This window comes from Schistocerca nitens, chromosome 11 (assembly GCF_023898315.1).
Source record: "Schistocerca nitens isolate TAMUIC-IGC-003100 chromosome 11, iqSchNite1.1, whole genome shotgun sequence".
In the NCBI taxonomy this organism is placed as follows: domain Eukaryota; kingdom Metazoa; phylum Arthropoda; class Insecta; order Orthoptera; family Acrididae; genus Schistocerca; species Schistocerca nitens.
In genome coordinates, this window is record NC_064624.1 from 211,571,180 (window position 1) to 211,591,538 (window position 20,359).

At 44.2% G+C, this 20,359-nt stretch overlaps 1 protein-coding gene and 1 non-coding gene across 2 annotated transcripts in view; both read right to left on the reverse strand.

Moving 5' to 3' along the window:
- LOC126212794 (abnormal cell migration protein 10-like) overlaps positions 1–20,359 on the reverse strand; it is a 563,013-nt gene that overhangs the window by 408,066 nt on the left and 134,588 nt on the right. The window lies entirely within an intron of this gene.
- Trnas-cga (transfer RNA serine (anticodon CGA)) lies at positions 14,349–14,423 on the reverse strand. Its single transcript has one exon. It is a non-coding gene; the product is annotated as a tRNA-Ser (tRNA).

The following is a 20,359-nucleotide window of genomic DNA, read 5'->3' on the forward strand; positions in this document are numbered from 1 at the left end:
TGCGAGTGTTGGCAAATGTAAGTATATTTGTACAAATTAAGCAGATAATATACTGATTTAATACCATTGTTCACTTTTAATTTGTAAGAGGTGATCCCGATTTCATGTCCGCCTTCCTTTGAATTAGCCTGCATTCGAGTAATTTACAGTTCAACAATCGGAGCGGCCGATGCAGCGAACGGCGCCATTACGTGGCGATATTAACTCATACAATTTAGCGGAAGCGAAAAACTCGCCCGCTATTAACATAATATACATTTTTCTTCACAGCCGCCCGACGGTGCAGAAAATACGTAGCCTTAAGATTCTTATTTTCAGTACCATAGCCGAGAGCCAGAGCCAGGACTACGACTACAATGTAATGGTTAACGGAGGTAACAGAAAATACTCTCGCGCGTGTGTGGGCCGCAATTGTAATTAATAACTAAAGATTTATTTTTAAATGCGAACATTTTTAGGTTAGGCTTTACCGTGACTGTTACTGACATTAAATGAAACAACAAGTTTACTGTTACCAGTCACCGTTTTATTTTTTCCCACGACGCGTTTCGAAGGTTTAAACCTCCCTCATCGGGTGGATTTACATTAGTTAGTATTACATATGTATATATAATACAACATACACACATATGTAATACTAACTAATGTAAATCCACCCGATGAGGGAGGTTTAAACCTTCGAAACGCGTCGTGGAAAAAATAAAACGGTGACTGGTAACAGTAAACTTGTTGTTTCATTTAATAAAGATTTATTGCTTTAAAGTGAACTGACTAACCGAGGAAATTAATATGAAAAGTTTATTTCATTGTTCAACTTATATGCTCATGTTTTAAGATTCAGCGAGTCTAACGTTCATTAACGTAACAAATAATTTAAGATTAATATTGTTGAAAAGGAGAACTTCACAAAGGCATTTAACTGAAATTCAAAATAAAATGAAATATCACTTATTAAGGCCCACCACGTAAGTCGGCAATAATCAACATAATAATAATATATTAAATTACGACGGTCGACGGACGCGAGATAGCTACCAGAAATACCTCTACCTACAACGTACATAGATGTCGGTACTGTGGGCTTAGATGTAGTCATCATTTACGTAAGAAACATACATTAGGTACAATAGACGTACCAGACTTTTAAATATTGGTAATCATTATAGAAACCCATTGTGATACAGTAAAATAAGAATACAGTTAGCCATATAAAATCATTAAAAGGAAATATATAAAGATAATAGGTATGACACTTTTACGGTGTATTTACGGTCAACAATTAATATAGGTTGTACATTGACTGTAGCAACCTGTAACTTGCCTATGAAAGGTAAAACGTCTGTATGACAGCTGAAGGAAAGACAGATCAATCACCAGCGCCCTGTGTTGGGTCGGCCGCCACGACTTTCTGTAGGCGAGCACCGATCGTAAGAAGTCATACATACATCATGATATGTCTCTGTACATTTCCCTGGTTGTACGATAGGATAATGTGATACGTAATGCTGTGTTGTGTTGAAAGACACGCTGCTAACTAGTGTTTACATTTTTATATTTCAAATCTGAGGGTGGTCAATACTGACTGAAACCTGTCATCGTCAAACGAACTGATATTGTGATCGAAGACTGGAATAAAAAACATTCGAAAGTATTTTGTTGGCACCCAACTGGATAGGGAGGAATGATCGCAGTGACGAATAAATGAAGTAAGATCTCACAGAGAGAAAGAGAGAAGTCTTGGCACTTCCCGCGTGCTGTTGAACGGTGGAGAAGTAGTCGGAGGCGAAGTCTACGAACCCTCTGCGACGCGCTTAATTGCGAACGCAGCATGTCATTCTCAATGGAGACAAGCCTTCCGAAGTAAGAAATTTCAGGTGTGCCGCAGGGGAGTGTCGCAGGACCGTTGCTATTCACAATATACATAAATTACCTGGTGGATGACATAGGAAGTTCAATGAGGCTTTTTGCGCATGACGCTGTGGTATATCGAGAGGTTGTAACAATGGAAAATTGTACTGAGCTGCAGGAGGATCTGCAGCGAATTAACGCATGGTGCAGGGAATCGCAATTGAATCCCAATGTAGGCAAGTGTAATGTGCTGCGAATACCTAGAAAGAAAGATCCCTTATCATTTAGCTACAATATTGCGGGTCATCAACTGGAAGGAGTTAATTCCATAAATTATCTGGGAGTACGCATTAGGAGTAATTTAAAATGGAATGATCATATAAAGTTGATCGTCGGCAAAGCAGATGCCAGACAGATTCATTGGAAGAATCCTAAGGAAATGCAATCCGAAAACAAAGAAAGTAGGTTACAGTACGCTTGTTCGCCCCCTGCTTCAATACTGCTCACCGGTGTGGGATCCGTACCAGATGGGATCGATAGAAGAGATACAAAAGATCCAACGGAGAGCAGCGCGCTTCCTTACAGGATCATTTAGTAATCGCGAAAGCGTTACTGAGATGGTAGATAAACTCCAGTGGAAGACTCTGCAGGAGAGACGCTCTGTAGCTCGGTACGGGCCTTTGTTGAAGTTTCGGGAACATACTTTCACCGAGGAGTCGAGCAGTATATTGCTCCCTCCTACGTGTATCTCGCGAAGAGACAGAGGCATACCGACCATCTTTCCGCGAACAATGTTGTTGTGGTCTTCAGTCCTGAGACTGGTTTGATGCAGCTCTCCATGCTACTCTATCCTGTGCAAGCTCCTTCATCTCCCAGTACCTACTGCAGCCTACGTCCTTCTGAATCTGCTTAGTGTATTCATCTCTTGGTCTCCCTGCACGATTTATACCCTCCACGCTGCCCTCCAGTACTAAATTGGTGATCCCTTCATGCCTCAGAACATGTCCTACTAACCGATCCCTTCTTCTAGTCAAGTTGTGCCACAAACTTCTCCCCAATTCTATTCAATACCTCCTCCTCATCACTGATGTGATCTACCCATCTAATCTTCAGCATTCTTCTGTAGCACCACATGTCGAAAGCTTCTATTCTCTTCTTGTCCAAATTATTGATCATCCACGTTTCACTTCCACACAGGGCTACACTCCATACAAATACTTTCAGAAACGACTTCCTGACACTTAAATCAATACTGGATGTTAACAAATTTCTCTTCTTCAGAAACGCTTTCCTTGCCATTGCCAGTCTACATTTTGTATCTTCTCTACTTCGACCATCATCAGTTATTTTGCTCCCCAAATAGAAAACTCCTTTACTACTTTAAGTGTCTCATTTACTAATCTAATTCCCTCAGCATCACCCGACTTAATTCGACTACACTCCATTATCCTCGTTTTGCTTTTGTTCATGTTCATCTTATATCCTCCTTTCAAGACACTGTCCATTCCGTTCAACTGCTCTTCCAACTCCTTTGCTGTCTCCGACAGAATTACGATGTCATCGCCGAACCTCAAAGTTTTTGTTTGTTGTCCATGGATTTTAATTGCTGTTCCGATTTTTGCTTAGTATACGGATTGAATAATATCGGGGAGAGGCTACAACCCTGTCTCACTCCCTTCCCAAGCACTGCTTCCCTTTCGTGTCCCTCGACTCTTATAACTGCCATCTGGTTTCTGTACAAATTGTAAATAGCCTTTCGCTCCCTGTATTTTACCCCTGCCACCTTTAGAATTTGAAAGAGAGTATTCCAGTCAACATTGTCAAAAGCTTTCTCTAAGTCTACAAATGCTAGAAACGTAGGTTTGCCTTTCCTTAATCTTTCTTCTAAGATAAGTCGTAGGGTCAGTATTGCCTCCCGTGTTTCAACACTTCTACGGAATTCAATCTGATCTTCCCCGAGGTCGGCTTCTACCAGTTTTTGCATTGGTCTGTAAATAATTTGCAGCTGTGACTTATTAAACTGATAGTTCGGCAATTTTGACATCTGTCAACACCTGCTTTCTTTGGGATTGGAATTATTATATTCTTCTTGAAGTCTGAGGGCATTGCGCCTGTCTCATACATCTTGCTCACCGGATGGTAGAGTTTTGTCAGGACTGGCTCTCCGAAGGCTGTCAGTAGTTCTAATGGAATGTTGTCTACTCCCGGGGCCTTGTTTCGACTCAGGTCTTTCAGTGCTCTGTCAAACTCTTCACGCAGTATCGTATCTCGCATTTCATCTTCATGTACCTCCTCTTCCATTTCCATAATATTGTCCTCAAGTACATCGCCCTCGTATAGATCCTCTACATACTCCCTCCACCTTTCCGCTTTCCCCTCTTTGCTTAGAACTGGGTTTCGATCGGAGTTCTAGATATTCATACAAGAGGCTCTCTTTTCTCCAAAGGTCTCTTTAACTTTCCTGTAGGCAGTATCTATCTTACCCCTAGTGCGATAAGCCTCTACACCCTTACATTTGTCGTCTAGCCATCCCTGGTTAACGATTTTGCACTTCCTGTCGAACAATACGAGACTGGAATAGAAGGGAGAACCGATAGAGGTACTCAAGGTACCCTCCGCCACACGCCTTCACGTGGCTCGCCGAGTACGGATGTAGATGTAGAACTGGAGAGAAGTGCAGGTGTTTAGAGTACTGGTACTGAATGCGAGTCGTCCGACACTGTGATCCCACGTGTTCGCAGATTAAAACTGTGCGACGTACTTGCCCCGCAACCGATTCACGCAATTTTGAGCGACTTGAGTTAAGGTTTCCTTTGCAATAGCAATAAAGGAGGGTAACGGTCAGATAGAAAGACAGCGGCTGGACGGGAGGGTGGGATGGTGGGAGGGTGGGAGGGAGGGTTGGCGGAAGCGGGCTGCGCGATAGGCCGGCGCTATCTGCGGGGCAACGGCTGCCCGAGGAGGCGCTGCCCTGATAACGGCTAAGCAGAGCGGAGCCAGCCAGCCAAGGCGAGGGCACAAGAGATTCGTGAGCTCGCCTCCGTTGTCGCACACTGTCAAACCACCCACCGACAATACCTTGAAGAATCAAAACTTGCATCACACAAAACTCTGATTGCTTCACAAATGAGCTCACGTGCCGAGTAGTTGACTTCGAGCACGCAATCGGCAGGATGTTTAAGTTTAGTAGAACAGTCCCGTTTGCAACCCGAGTTTATACACAGGGCGGCAGTTATTGAACTGTATGAAAAAAAAAAGACGAGGGCTGGTAGAAATCCTTGAGTAACAGAAGAGATATTGAATTTAATTGATGAAAGGAGAAAATATAAAAACGCAGGAAATGAATCAGGCAAAAGGGAATACAAACGTCTCAAAATGAGATCGACAGGAAGTGCAAAATGGCTAAGCAGGGATGGCTAGAGGGCAAATGTAAGGCTTATCTCACTAGGGCTAAGATAGATACAGCCTACAGGAAAATTAAACAGACCTTTGGGGAAAAGAGAACCACCTGTATGAATATCAAGAACTCAGATTGAAACTCAGTTCCAAGCAAAGAAGGGAAAGCAGAAAGGAGGAAGGAGTATATAGAGGGTATACACAAGGTCAATGTACTTGAGGACAATATTATGGAAGTGGAAGAGGATGAAGATGAAGATGAAATGGGAGATACGATACTGCCTGAAGAGTTTGACAGACCACTGAAAGACCTCAGAAGAAACAAGGCCCCGGGAGTAGACAACATTCCATTAGAACTACTGACAGCCTTGGGAGAGCCAGTCCTGACAAAACTCTACCATCTGGTGAGGAAGATGTATGACACAGGCGAAATACCCTCAGACTTCAAGAAGAATATACTAATTCCAATCCCAAAGAAAGCAGGTGTTGACAAATGTGAAAATTACCGAACAACCAGTTTAATAAGCCACATCTGCAAAATACTAACGCGAATTCTTTACAGACGAATGGAAAAACTGGTAGAAGCCGACCTCGGGGAAGATCAGTTTGGATTCCGCAGAAATATCGGAACACGTGAGGCAATACTGACCCTACGACTTATCTTAGAAGCTAGATTAAGGAAAGGAAAACCTACGTTTCTAGCGTTTGTAGACTTAGAGAAACCTTTTGACATTGTTGACTGGAATACTCTCTTTCAAGTTCTAAAGGTGGCAGGGGTAAAATACAGGGAGCGAAAGGCTATTTACAATTTGTACAGAAACCAGATGCCAGTTGAAAGGGTCGAGGGGCATGAAAGGGGAGCAGTGGTTGGGAAGGGAGTGAGACAGGGTTGTAGCCTCCCTGATGTTATTCAACCTGTATATTGAGCAAGCAGTGAAGGAAACAAAAGAAAAATTCGGAGTGGGAATTAAAATCCGTGGAGAAGAAATAAAAACTTTGAGGTTTGCCGATGACATTGCAATTCTGTCAGACACAGCAAAGAACTTGGAAGAGCAGTTGAATGGACAGTGTCTCGAAAGGAGGGTATAAGATGAACATCAACAAAAGCAAAACGAGGGTAATGGAATGTAGTCGAATTAAGTCGGGTGATGCTGACGGAATTAGATTAGGAAGTGAGACACTTAAAGTAGTAAAGGAGTTTTGCTATTTGGGGAGCAAAATAACTGACGATGGTCGAAGTAGAGAGGATATAAAATGTAGACTCGCAATCGAAAGGAAAGCGTTTCTGAAGAATAGAAATTTGTTAACATCGAGTATAGAATTGTCAGGAAGTCGTTTCTGAAAGTATTTGTAGGGACTGTAGCCCTGTGTGGAAGTGAAACGTGGACGATAAATAGTTTGGACAAGAAGAGAATAGAAGCTTTCGAAATGTGGTGCTACAGAAGAATGCTGAAGATTAGATGGGTAGATCACATAACTAATGAGAAGGTGTTGCATAGAATTGGGGAGAAGAGGACTTTGTGGCACAACTTGACTAGAAGAAGGGATCGGTTAGTAGGACATGTTCTGAGACATCGAGGGATCACCAATTTAGTACTGGAGGGCAGCGTGGAGGGTAAAAATTGTAGAGGGAGACCAAGAGATGAATACACTAAGCAGATTCAGAAGGATGTAGGTTGCAGTAGGTACTGGCAGATGGAGAAGCTTGCACAGGATAGAGTAGCATGGAGAGCTGCATCAAACCAGTCTCTGGACTGAAGACCACAACAACACAACATAAAAAAATAACAGGTAAATTAGTTTACAAACTACAGCATGTAGGAATGTTACACTTCTACACATGATGAGTGAAGTTTTAGTCTCTTCATCAGTTTCAAAAGCTTGAGAGGCTTTATACATTATCCTCCCGAACGGGCCGTGAAGGCTCGACGGGTTCCGTCCGGCCGCCGTGTCATCCTGAGCCCACAGGCGTCACCGGATATAAAACTTTATCTTCCTATTCTCGTTGTTGGTTCCAGTCACGTTTCGAGGCTGAAATTCTTTAACTTTCTGGCTTCCGCTTGACATAGTGTTCGAAGATTTGCCTGTGTTACTCTTGAGTTTTATTTTTCGCCAGATCTTTTCAATATGACTGCCGTTTTTACAATTTCCACTTCTACAACACTACAAATTACACTGTTATTTCCAATCACAAAAGAAAAACGTCCGAAATGCAGTGATAATCAAATGGACACCCTAGCTGGAAACAGGCGTTGATGTACTTCGTGGGGGACATGTTGAAAATGTGTGCCTGTTTGCAGCTAGGGTGTCCATTTAATTATTTCATTTCTAGTAAAGCTGCACAGTCATCTACGGTAACTGTTCTTTAGGGAACAGATACTACCGTCATATATAGTTAAAAACGTCCGATTCCATCAGAGGCACGCCTAGATTCTGCGGCACTCACAATATTCCAAAGACTTTACAAAGCAAAAGAGTTTATAAACTTTCTTGACGAACGAAGAATCGTCACGAAGTTGCATAATTAGTTTGTAAACGAGTCCAGAAATAAATGTAATTGAGATCGTCAAATTGCGAAATTAATAATAGGAATTTTAAATATGGCAGATGTAATTTCAAATATTTCTAAAAGAAATTAATTTTAATCATATAAATGGTGCAAATGGCTCTGAGCACTATGGGACTTGACATCTGAGGTCATCAGTCCCCTAGAACTTAGAACTACTTAAACCTAACTAACCTAAGGACAGCACACACATCCGTGCCCGAGGCAGGATGCGAACCTGCGACCGTAGGCGTCGCGCGGTTCCAGAGTGCAGCGCCTAGAACCGTTCGGCCACCGCGGCCGGCTTTAACTGTATGTACAGAGATTGTAGATATTGATTGTAAGAAAATAATTTCTTTCTATACATTGTAGCCCGAAGTATAACGCTTCGAACACAAATCGTGTGACATTCTTTTAGTTAAGCAGGCGAGATGATGTCCACTTACACACGATGCGAAAATGTGGTATCGGCTAATTCTATAAAAAATGGTAATGTCAGGCGAGGGTGTCCCATTACAGTGCGCACTCTTTATTCCACATGTAGACGTCACGACAGGCATTCGGATTTTGGTTACGACATGTCCGATATGGCCGCCATCGTTGTCGATGACGTGGCGCAGACGAGTAGCGAATTTCTGCACGAGCCGCTGACGTGCCGGGACTTGGATGCTGTCTCTGATCTCCCGAATGGCTGTTTTCAGCTCAGCAACGGTTTTGGGGTCACTGCTGTACACCTCGTCTTTAATACAGCCCAGACGAAAAGGAGCCGCGTATGTTGAGGTCTGGAGAATATGGCGGCCAATCGAGGCCTCAGGGTAGCCCAGAGCCAGGCTGCCGTCCCCAGCCTGCTCCTCGAGGACAGCAGACACTCTCCTGCTTCCTTCTTGCACGAACCACACATCTTGTCCAAGTCAGGGTCGGTGTGGATAATGGGGACGAAATCATCTTCCGAAACCTTCACGTATTTGGGTAATGGCCGTGCCACCGAGGAATATCGCACATTACGAGGTGCATTCAAGTTCTAAGGCCTCCAGTTTTTTTTCTCCGGACAGGAAAGAGATAGAAACATGCCCATTGTTTTAAAATGAGGCCGCGTTGATTGTCAATACGTCCCAGAGATGGCAGCACCGTACGGCAGATGGAATTTTATCGCCAGCGGCGAGAATGAGAACTGTTTTAAATACTTAAAATGGCGACGTTTTCCTTACTTGAACACCGTGCAATCATTCGTTTTCTGAATTTGCGTGGTGTGAAACCAATTGAAATTCATCGACAGTTGAAGGAGACACGTGGTGATGGAGTTACGGATGTGTCGAAAGTGCGTTCGTGGGTGCGACAGTTTAATGAAGGCAGAACATCGTGTGACAACAAACCGAAACAACCTCGGGCTCGCACGAGGCGGTCTGACAAAATGATCGAGAAAGTGGAGAGAATTGTTTTGGGGCATCGCCGAATGACTGTCGAACAGATCGCCTCCAGAGTTGGCATTTCTGTGGGTTCTGTGCACACAATCCTGCACGACGACCTGATAACGCGAAAAGTGTCATCCAGGTGGGTACCACGAATGCTGACGGACGACCACACGGCTGCCCGTGTGGCACGTTGCCGAGCAATGTTGACGCGCAACGACAGCACGAATGGGACTTTCTTTTCGTCGGTTGTGACAATGGATGAGACGTGGATGCCATTTTTCAATCCAGAAACAAAGCGCCAGTCAGCTCAATGGAAGCACACAGATTCACCGCCGCCAAAAAAATTTCGGGTAACCGCCAGTGCTGAAAAAATGATGGTGTCCATGTTCTGGGACAGCGGGGGCGTAATACTTACCCATTGCGTTCCAAAGGGCACTACCGTAACAGGTGCATCCTACGAAAACGTTTTGAAGAACAAATTCCTTCCTGCACTGCAACAAAAACGTCCGGGAAGTGCTGCGCGTGTGCTGTTTCACCCAGACAACGCACCCGCACATCGAGCTAACGTTACGCAACAGTTTCTTCGTGATAACAACTTTGAAGTGATTCCTCGTGCTCCCTACTCACCTGACCTGGCTCCTAGTGACTTTTGGCTTTTTTCAACAATGAAAGACACTTTCCGTGGCCGCACATTCACCAGCCGTGCTGCTATTGCCTCAGCGATTTTCCAGTGGTCAAAACAGACTCCTAAAGAAGCCTTCGCCGCCGCCACGGAATCGTGGCGTCAGCGTTGTGAAAAATGTGTACGTCTGCAGGGCGATTACGTCGAGAAGTAACGCCAGTTTCATCGATTTCGGGTGAGTAGTTAATTAGAAAAAAAAAATCGGAGGCCTTAGAACTTGAATGCACCTCGTATTATATGACTGGACACTGCATACGACACGGCCTCATGTTGATCGCGAAATGCGGACTCTGGCTGCCTCCAGATGCACCAGTTTCGCTTACTGACGGACCCATCCAAACGAAGCTGGGCTTCGTCGCAAAACCAAACCACACTGGTTCCTATCGCGCCTCACGCCCAACCGTGCAGTTTGAACGTCCAGACGGAAACCGTTCAGAAACCTAGACTTTTATTTCATACAGATCAGTAACTGTCACCTTGTAGGTGGCCGACCGTTTTCGGTTGAGTGCAGCGCGAGACGTTGAGTACAGCGAGTAGGCGGCTGGCTGTGTCCGCTGGTCGCGCCTCTCAGTTTGTATCCTGGAGCTGGAGTGACGCTCCCGCTTCACTCCCCGCCCTTACATTTGCAGGTGCTGCTCCGTCCGCTGTAAGCATTCGCCACCACGGGTGTTGTACATCGTAGACCGGTCTGAAGACGTATTTCTGATGTATTTCACGGCTTACGGCATGCGGGTGGTTTAAATTTTAGAGGAAACTCATAGCCATCCCGAAGAAAAAAAAAAAAAATTAAAGAATCTTCCGTTCGAATCGAGACTGCTTTACTCAATTTCAACACTTTACGCTGATCTGTCATGACACTGCATTAACAGAACGCTTTCTAAAATTTTACGAATTTCTGCCTCTCTATCTACATTACTCCGTGATTTATTCTGTTTTCAAATTTATACTGACTTTTTGATCACCCGGTATTTTGTCACATTTAAGTATGTCATACAGTCTCTCGAATTTTCACATTAACACGGCCGAAATTACATTCTTCCCCAAAAAACAAAAATACGATCCCATGAGACATACAGTTACTACTGCCTCACTCAGCGGAAATAACCGTATTCCAAAGGGTTTACAGTTTTTCTTCACACACGAATTTCTATTAATTTCGATTATTATTTCATAAATGAATCCAGAAATAAACATAGTAAACAGTACTAGATTGCGTTGTTAATAATACAAATTTTAAGTGTGCCAAATAACTCTTACGTTGAAATCCATCTGAAAAAAATAATTTTAACTGTACATTCAGATCTACTACTTAACGATTGTTGTTGTTGTTGTTGTGGTCGTCAGTCCTGAGACTGGTTTGATGCAGCTCTCCACGCTACTCTATCCTGTGCAAGCTCCTTCATCTCCCAGTACCTACTGCAACCTACTTCCTTCTGAATCTGTTTAGTGTATTCATCTCTCTACGACTTTTACCCTCCACGCTGCCCTCCAGTGCTAAATTTGTGATCCCTTGATGCCTCAGAATATGTCCTACCAACCAGTCCCTTCTTCTTGTCAAGTTATGCCACAAATTCCTCTTCTCTCCAATTCTATTCAGTACCTCCTCATTAGTTGTGAGATCTACCCATCTCATGTTGGGCATTCTTCTGTAGCACCACATTTCGAAAGCTTCTATTCTCTTCTTGTACAAACTATTTACCGTCCACGTTTCACTTCCATACATGGCTACACTCCATACAAATACTTTCAGAAACGACTTCCTGACCCTTAAATCTGTACTCGATGTTAACAAATTTCTCTTCTTCAGAAACGATTTCCTTGCCATTGCAAGTCTACATTTTATATCCTCTCTGCTTCGACCATCATCAGTTATTTTTCACACCAAATAGCAAAACTCCTTTACTACTTTGAGTGTCTCATTTCCTAATCTAATTCCGTCGGCATCACCCGACTTAATTCGACTACATTCCATTATCCTCGTTTTGCTTTTGTTGATGTTCATCTTATACCCTACTTTCAAGACACCGTCCATTCCGTTCAACTGCTCTTCTAGGTCCTTTGCTGTCTCTGACAGAATTACAATGTCATCGGCGAACCTCAAAGTTTTTATTTCTTCTCCCCGGATTTTAATACCTACTCCGAATTTGTAACGATTGTAACACCGAAAATAAATTAATACCTTTTCATAAATTTTACTTTCAAGTATAACATACTGTGCGTAAAATGATATTATAGTTTTCAGAAAAGCAGCTGAGATAATACTGACGCGTCCAAAATTCGACACACAATACTGGTATCGGCAACTGCTGTCGAGGAAATGTAATAGAGGAGGAGGGTCTCCCGTTACAACATGGACCACTTGTGTTAATGTGGGAGTGCTGGAGCGCAACAAAATCGAATATTCCACAGTGACAAAGTCGTCTGTCGTCGGGAGAAGTGTGTGTGTGTGTGTGTGTGTGTGTGTGTGTGTGTGTGTGTGTGTTTCGCCAGGGTGCCTATGCTCGGAAGTAAGTATGTAGGTACGAAGAAAATAGGCAGAATTGTAATAAACTTTGTTTCATTTAAAAATGATTTGAGGGTTTTGACATATAAAATGCGGAGCAGTTACTTTTGAGGACGCTCCCGCTGCTTTTGGTGTCTCTGCAGTAACAAAGTCGAAAGTGTGGAGTTGTGTCAGCCCTGGATGCTCAGCTCTCCTCGGAGTCCGGAGAAGGCGTGTGTATCCTCGGCTGGGGCTCACACACGACTCGGCCGGGCTCCGCCTGTTGTGTTGTAGTCTGTCTGTCTGTCTGCAGCTGGGTCGGACTCCAGACCGGGGCTTATCTGCGCATGACCTGCCGCGGGTCACTCTCACACACACACACAGTCAGTCACTCAGCACACAGTACTTCTCCGCTCCATTGTAGTGCAGCGGATTTCTGCCCCACTGGGTCCATTTTTACGGAGCACAAGTTTTGGCGCCATCTGACTTACAAAAGGCACCCAAATGGTTCAAATGGCTCTGAGCACTATCGGACTTAACATCTGAGGTCATAAGTCCCCTAGAACTGAGAACTACTTAAACCTGACTAACCTAAGGACATCACACACACATCCGTGCCCGAGGCAGGATGCGAACCTGCGACCGTAGCGGTCGCGGGGTCCCGGACTGTAGCGCCTAGAACCGCTCGGCCACACCGGCCGGCAAAGAAAGTACCCAATTCTACACGTATATATACAGGGTGTTTCCGTAAGAGCGTGCAAAAGCTGACAGGACAGAGAGGATGCGCCAGCGAACGATCTGAGGTAGCGAACATGGCGTAGGAGGCGGCAGTTTAAGGAGGTCATAACAATAAAATCACATTATTGTCTACTTCTTGTCTACATTAGTTAACTACAAATACCATCACACACAATGAACATATCATTTGTAACGTTCTTTACAAAATCTTTTGAAACTGAGGGCCACCAACCTCAATGCGAGCATGACGTCGGTGAACAAAATTCTGACGCACCCTGACAAATATCCCTGGTGTAGTAAGTTCCCTTAACTTTCTGTTAACAGATTACCCATACATGTGATGTTATTTATACGTATTTGACGATGCTGGTGCTGATTCCGCATTTAACAGTTGACTATGCCACTATGGCGGCATTACATTACGACTTTGTTTTTATGAAACACATCTGATGATGGTCATTAAAGACCGTAGACGTAAATTAAAGGAAGTTATTACATATACGGGTCACTGTTTTTTCGCGACGATGACTCACCTTGTATCCCTGATGTGTTTCGAATCACGTCGCACGCAGCTACGGTGTGGGAGGTAATTCCGCGTCCACTGCCGTGTAATAGAGGGACTTTGAATATTCGACATTTCGCTGCCCTTTCAGCAACTGTAGAAATACGATTCTAGACCATTTCAGGTCAAATATACTAATCTCTAGTAATGATCATTATTTTATAAGGCCCGTATTGCGGCTGTTACAGATTAGACGTAGAGTTGTTCGCAAGTGCAATCGTGACCATTTCTGGGCCGAGGCAATAGGATGTTGGTGCGTTGTAACCGTACCTAAGCCAGTGCTTCACAATTACGTCTTAAAAATTTCTAGACCTGCTCATAATAAATGCGATGTTTGCTTTATATTATCCTTCCCACTCCCGAGTTCTTTTTACGTGATTAAAGTTCGTGCTTAAGCACAAAAATTTTCCTCGTATCGTGACCAATGAGTAGCTCAGAAATTCAAGTAAATACCTATGAATTAAAGTCACGAAAAACTTAAATTGGAACGAACACACAGAAAGGGCTGTGGGGAAGGCAAAAGAAAGACCGCGTTTTATTGGCAGGACACCTGGAAGACGCAACAGACCGAATAAGAAGACTGGCTACACTACGCTTGTCCGTCCTCTTTTAGAATACTGCTGCGCGGTGTGGGATCCTGACCAGATAGGATTGACGGAAAACTTCCTGGCAGATTAAAACTGTGTGCCGGACCGAGACTCGAACTCGGGACCTTTGCCTTTCGCGGGCAAGTGCTCTACCAACTGAGCTACCCAGGCACGACTCACGCCCCGCCCACATCCCCCAGGCTGTGGCTAAGCTATGCCTCCGGAATATCCTTTCTTCCAGGAGTGCTAGTTCTGCGAGGTTCGCAGGAGAGCTTCTGTTACGTTTGGAAGGTAGGAGACGAGGTACTGGCAGAAGTAAAGCTGTGAGGGCGGGGCGTGAGTCGTGCTTGGGTAGCTCAGTGGTAGAGCACTTGGCCGCGAAAGGCAAAGGTCCCGAGTTCGAGTCTCGGTCCGGCACACAGTTTTAATCTGCCAGGAAGTTTCGTATCAGCGCACACTCCGCTGCAGAGTGAAAATCTCATTCAGGATTGACGGAGTACATCGTGAAAGTTCAAAGAAGGCCATCACGTTTTGTATTAACGTGAAATATGGGAGAGAGTGTCACGGACACGATGCGGGATTTGGGGTGGACATTAGTAAAACAAAGGCGTTTTTCGTTGCGGCGGGATCTTTTCACGAAATTTCAGTCACCAACTTGTGAAAAATATTTCGTTGACGCCGACCGACATACAGAGAAACGATCAACGTAATAAAATTAGGGAAATGAGAGCTGGCGCGGAAAGATAGAGGTGTTCGTTTTTCCCGCGCGCTATACGAGAGTGGAATAATAGAGAATTATTGTAAAGGTGGTTTGATGAACCCTCTGCCAGGTTCTAAACTGTGATTTCCGGAGTATCGATGAAGATGTAGACTCCATTATTCTTAGTCAAGCTGTGCTGAAACGCAGTTAAAAGGAACAGTGGTCAAAATACGAGAATGTCACACAGCACTTCACATACATATTCGTAAAGCATGCACTGGTTGTGTGGGACAAGCGATGTTGTCGTCGAAGGACGTTGTACCGGAGAGAAATTAATACGGTCCCGACATCCTGGTTCCGACCGAGGTTTCTGGAAGGTTTCGCTGGGTCGTGACGTCCACGCCACAAGTGGTGAGCCCTTCCTGTTTATGCCCGACTGGGACCTACCATTTGCCCCACTATCAGCTTGTCTGATTTTTGGCTGAACCGAAACTCCGTCTCTCCAGTGGACCAGACCTCCAGGTGCCTGGAGAACGTAAAACAGTAGTACGACTGACAGGATGAAGTTCTGGAAACAAACACGGAGGGCACAGTAATACAAGTCCGTCAGCCGGACCAAGGAATGGACAAGGCTTGTAACGCCGGAAATGCATATCCTCCTATTTCCATCTATTGTACTATAAATTTTTTCCTTATTTTGTTACCTGAAGATATGACATTTCTGTGTATTTATATATTGTAATTGTTTTGCAATATATATACACATATATTATCATCGTTAATTCCCCATTAAGGAGAGCGTTAAAACACAATCAATATTCACAATGACAATATGGTACATAAATTAGTACATTTCAAATTCATGGCACTTTTTTCTGTCTCTTTCTTTTCTCTTCCCAAAAACCTCTCATAAATTCACTGTGTTTCTTCTTCCTCTCTTCTGTCCACTTCTTTCCTGATTTGTTCTCTTTTCGTGTTTCTTCGAATTTCTGTTTGTCGATTTTTTTCTCTGTATTTTCCTCTGATATTTCTTCTGTGGAGATGTTTAGATTTTTGAGGTCTTCCATGGTTTCCTTTACCCAGTTTTCACCTTATTCGTGACCACTATGTTAAAAATCTTCTTGGTCAGCCTATTTTCATTCATCCTATGAATGTGCCCATAGAATTTTGCCCTTTTTCTGATATTGTCTGTAATTGTCTCTGCCTGTTTGCACAATTCCTTCGTTGGTCTCTTTATCCAGATCCCCTTTCTCACAATTTTCCTCTCTTGCTTTTCCATTTCCTTGATTTTAGTTCTTCCTCTGATTACTGTTGTTTCTGAGGCATACAAGGCCTCAGTTAAGACTACTGTTTTGTAATGTCTTAATTTGGCATTGACGGAAGTATTTCTTTTATTGTAATGGTTCCATGTAAGTCTGTATGCTTTTTGTAGTTTTGTAACCCTTTCTTCATTGGCTGTTGAATTCAGTCCTGTTTTCTGTACAATCTCTCCCAGGTATTTGAAACTTTCTACTTGTGTTACCTTTCCGTACTTTGTTATCAATGGGCTTCTGTCTGTAGATTTTGTGTCCACGTACTGGGTTTTTTCATAGGATATTTGTAGTCCCGTTCTGGCTGCGATTTCATGCAATATCTCTAGGGCTTCTCTGGCTTCTTTTCTGTCATTTGTAATGATGGCTATATCGTCGGCAAAGGCCAGACATTTTATGTTGACGGTTCTATTTTTCTCTCTCCCCATCTTTAGTCCATTGACTCCTTTGTCCCACGTCCTGATTATTTTCTCTAAAACAGCGTTAAATAAAATGGGTGAGAGGCCATCTCCCCGTCTCACTCCTGTCCTGATTTCGAAAGATTCTGAGATCTCGCCGATGAACTTCACTTTTGGCTTTGTATTTGTTGATGTTTCCGGAATTAGTTTTCTGGTGTTATTGTCTACCTTCATTTCTTCTAGTGTATTAAAAAGTGTTTCTCTGTCTATGGAATCTTAAGCCTTCTTGAAATCAACAAACGTCACTGTGGTGTTTCTGGACTTTCTCGTTGTTAATACTGTTCTCAGACAGCAGATCTGCTCACTGCATGACCTTCCCTTCCTGAACCCTCCTTTCTATTCTCCGATCTGTGGATCTATCTGAGGTTCTAGGCGACTTAACAGAGCTTTTGATAGAATTTTGTATGTCACCGGCAGTAACGAAATTCCTCTACAGTTATTAGGGTCTGTTTTGTCTCCTTTCTTGTCGAGGGGGTGTATTAGGGCTGACTTCCATTTTTCTGGTATCTTTTCTGTTTCCCAGATTTTTTGATTATGCTATGAATTTTGGGTGTAATGTTTTCATGGTCTAATTTCCAGATTTCTGCAATCAGTCCATCTTCACCTGGTGCTCTGTTATTTTTCAATGATTTTATTATTTTGACGATTTCTTCATATGTTGGGGGTTCGGAGTCCCGGTTGGGTTCTGGTTTTGTAAACTGTAATCTGTGTTTTGGTTTATCACAGTTAAGTAACGTGTCAAAGTATCTGCCCAATATTTCACAGTTTTTCTTCGGATTTGTCTCCAGTGTTCCATCTTGTCTTTTGAAGCATAAGCTTGGTGGCTGATATCCTGTCATATTTTCTCGGAATACTCTGTAAAAAATTCGTGTGTTGTTTCTGGTGAAGTCTTCTTTTATCTCCTTCAACCTGCTGTTTTCGTAACCTCTTGTATCTCTTCGGATTAGTTTTGAAGTGTTTTTCTGTATCCTGTTGAAGTCATCCCATTTTTCGTGTGTTTTATGGCTGTTAAATTTTTTCCAGGCTTGTATTCTGTCTTGTATAGCCCTGTCGCATGTCATGTTCCACCATCGGTGTTTCCTTTTTCTCGGTGGTTGCCCCAATTTTATCAGTTCTTTTATTTTTTCTGACAGTTCTGTCCAGTTGTTGCTGTTGATTTTCGTAATTTCTTCTATTATTTCTTTCTTGTTTACTTGTAGGTACTCTGGATCTGTTCTGAAAGGTCTGTTGGTTCTCTAGATTTGTCTATCGGGTATAAATTTTACTTTAATTTGGAGAAGGTGATGATCACATTCGGAAACTCCTTTCCTTGTTCTTACGTTCATTATTTCTCTTTTTTTTTTTTTTTTTTTTTTTTTTTTTTTGTAGATATTGCTACGTGGTCTATCTGAAATTCTCCTAGAGCATGGTTGGGGGATTTCCAAGTTACAAGTTTACTGTGTAGTTTCTGGAATTGCGTTGACATGATTTTCAGATCAAAACTTCTGCAGAAGTTTATCAAGTTCTCTCCATTTTTGTTTGTTCTCATGTGGGCCGTGTGTTTCCCTGTCGTGTCTCGGAATTTTGTTTCCTCCCCTAACTGGGCATTGAAGTCTCCTAGTAACACTTTTATGTGATTCTTGGGGATTTTGCTGGTTGTTTCTTCCAGATCTTCCCAGAATTCCACTATCATCTCTGGGATCTTCTTGTTATAATTGTTTATGGGGGAATGTCCATTGATTAACGTACAGGCTTTGTTTCCAGATCTTATCGTGAGTGTCGACATTTTTTCTGATTTTGAGGTGAAACCTATTACGGAGTCCATTATCGATTTATGTACTACAAAACCAGTTCCGAAGAGTTTGAGATTTCTTCCTGGGATGGTTATGGCTGGTTTCCCCTTATATATTCTGTAATTTTCAGCATCAAAGTGGTTCTCATCTGCAAATCGCGTTTGCTGTATTGCCACAACTTTGATGTTCTATTAATCCATGGCGTTTGTTAATTGTTTCAGTTTACCTGGCCTCAGTAGTGTGTTAGTGTTCCCATGTAAAACACTTTCTTCATCTTGAGGGTTTTTGAGAGGCTCCGATTCTTCTTTTAATGACACGCCTGATCCCCTGGAATCCGATAATCAGGTCTGTTACCCAGTCTTACTGACTGGGGCCCAGGGTTGTGGATTCTGTCCCGTTGTTCTGTCATGATTATTGGTTTGTGTTGAGGTATTGGTGGTGAAATCACGAAGGATCTCACATAATTTCGACTGGAGTTTTGAGTTCCAGAAGATTAACTTACAGCCGAGCTCACAGAGCCAACAGACGCTGACCAGAGTACCGGTGGCTGCCACGCAGACGTGTCTGGATTTTGGGGCTTCGCATGTAACCCTAAGCAGGGTGCTACCATCCGGAGCCAGATGGACGCAGGGTTGTTATTTTTTTTTTTTTTTTTTTTTACGAGGTGTTACTCCTCCCCCTCCTCCTTCCTCATCACTTGCGAGATGAGGCCCCGGGTTGGGGACCGGCAGTGGCGGAGTAAAATGTACACTCCTGGAAATGGAAAAAAGAACACATTGACACCGGTGTGTCAGACCCACCATACTTGCTCCGGACACTGCGAGAGGGCTGTACAAGCAATGATCACACGCACGGCACAGCGGACACACCAGGAACCGCGGTGTTGGCCGTCGAATGGCGCTAGCTGCGCAGCATTTGTGCACCGCCGCCGTCAGTGTCAGCCAGTTTGCCGTGGCATACGGAGCTCCATCGCAGTCTTTAACACTGGTAGCATGCCGCGACAGCGTGGACGTGAACCGTATGTGCAGTTGACGGACTTTGAGCGAGGGCGTATAGTGGGCATGCGGGAGGCCGGGTGGACGTACCGCCGAATTGCTCAACACGTGGGGCGTGAGGTCTCCACAGTACATCGATGTTGTCGCCAGTGGTCGGCGGAAGGTGCACGTGCCCGTCGACCTGGGACCGGACCGCAGCGACGCACGGATGCACGCCAAGACCGTAGGATCCTACGCAGTGCCGTAGGGGACCGCACCGCCACTTCGCAGCAAATTAGGGACACTGTTGCTCCTGGGGTATCGGAGAGGACCATTCGCAACCGTCTCCATGAAGCTGGGCTACGGTCCCGCACACCGTTAGGCCGTCTTCCGGCGGCGTGAATGGAGGGACGAATGGAGACGTGTCGTCTTCAGCGATGAGAGTCGCTTCTGCCTTGGTGCCAATGATGGTCGTATGCGTGTTTGGCGCCGTGCAGGTGAGCGCCACAATCAGGACTGCATACGACCGAGGCACACAGGGCCAACACCCGGCATCATGGTGTGGGGAGCGATCTCCTACACTGGCCGTACACCACTGGTGATCGTCGAGGGGACACTGAATAGTGCACGGTACATCCAAACCGTCATCGAACCCATCGTTCTACCATTCCTAGACCGGCAAGGGAACTTGCTGTTCCAACAGGACAGTGCACGTCCGCATGTATCCCGTGCCACCCAACGTGCTCTAGAAGGTGTAAGTCAACTACCCTGGCCAGCAAGATCTCCGGATCTGTCCCCCATTGAGCATGTTTGGGACTGGATGAAGCGTCGTCTCACGCGGTCTGCACGTCCGGCACGAACGCTGGTCCAACTGAGGCGCCAGGTGGAAATGG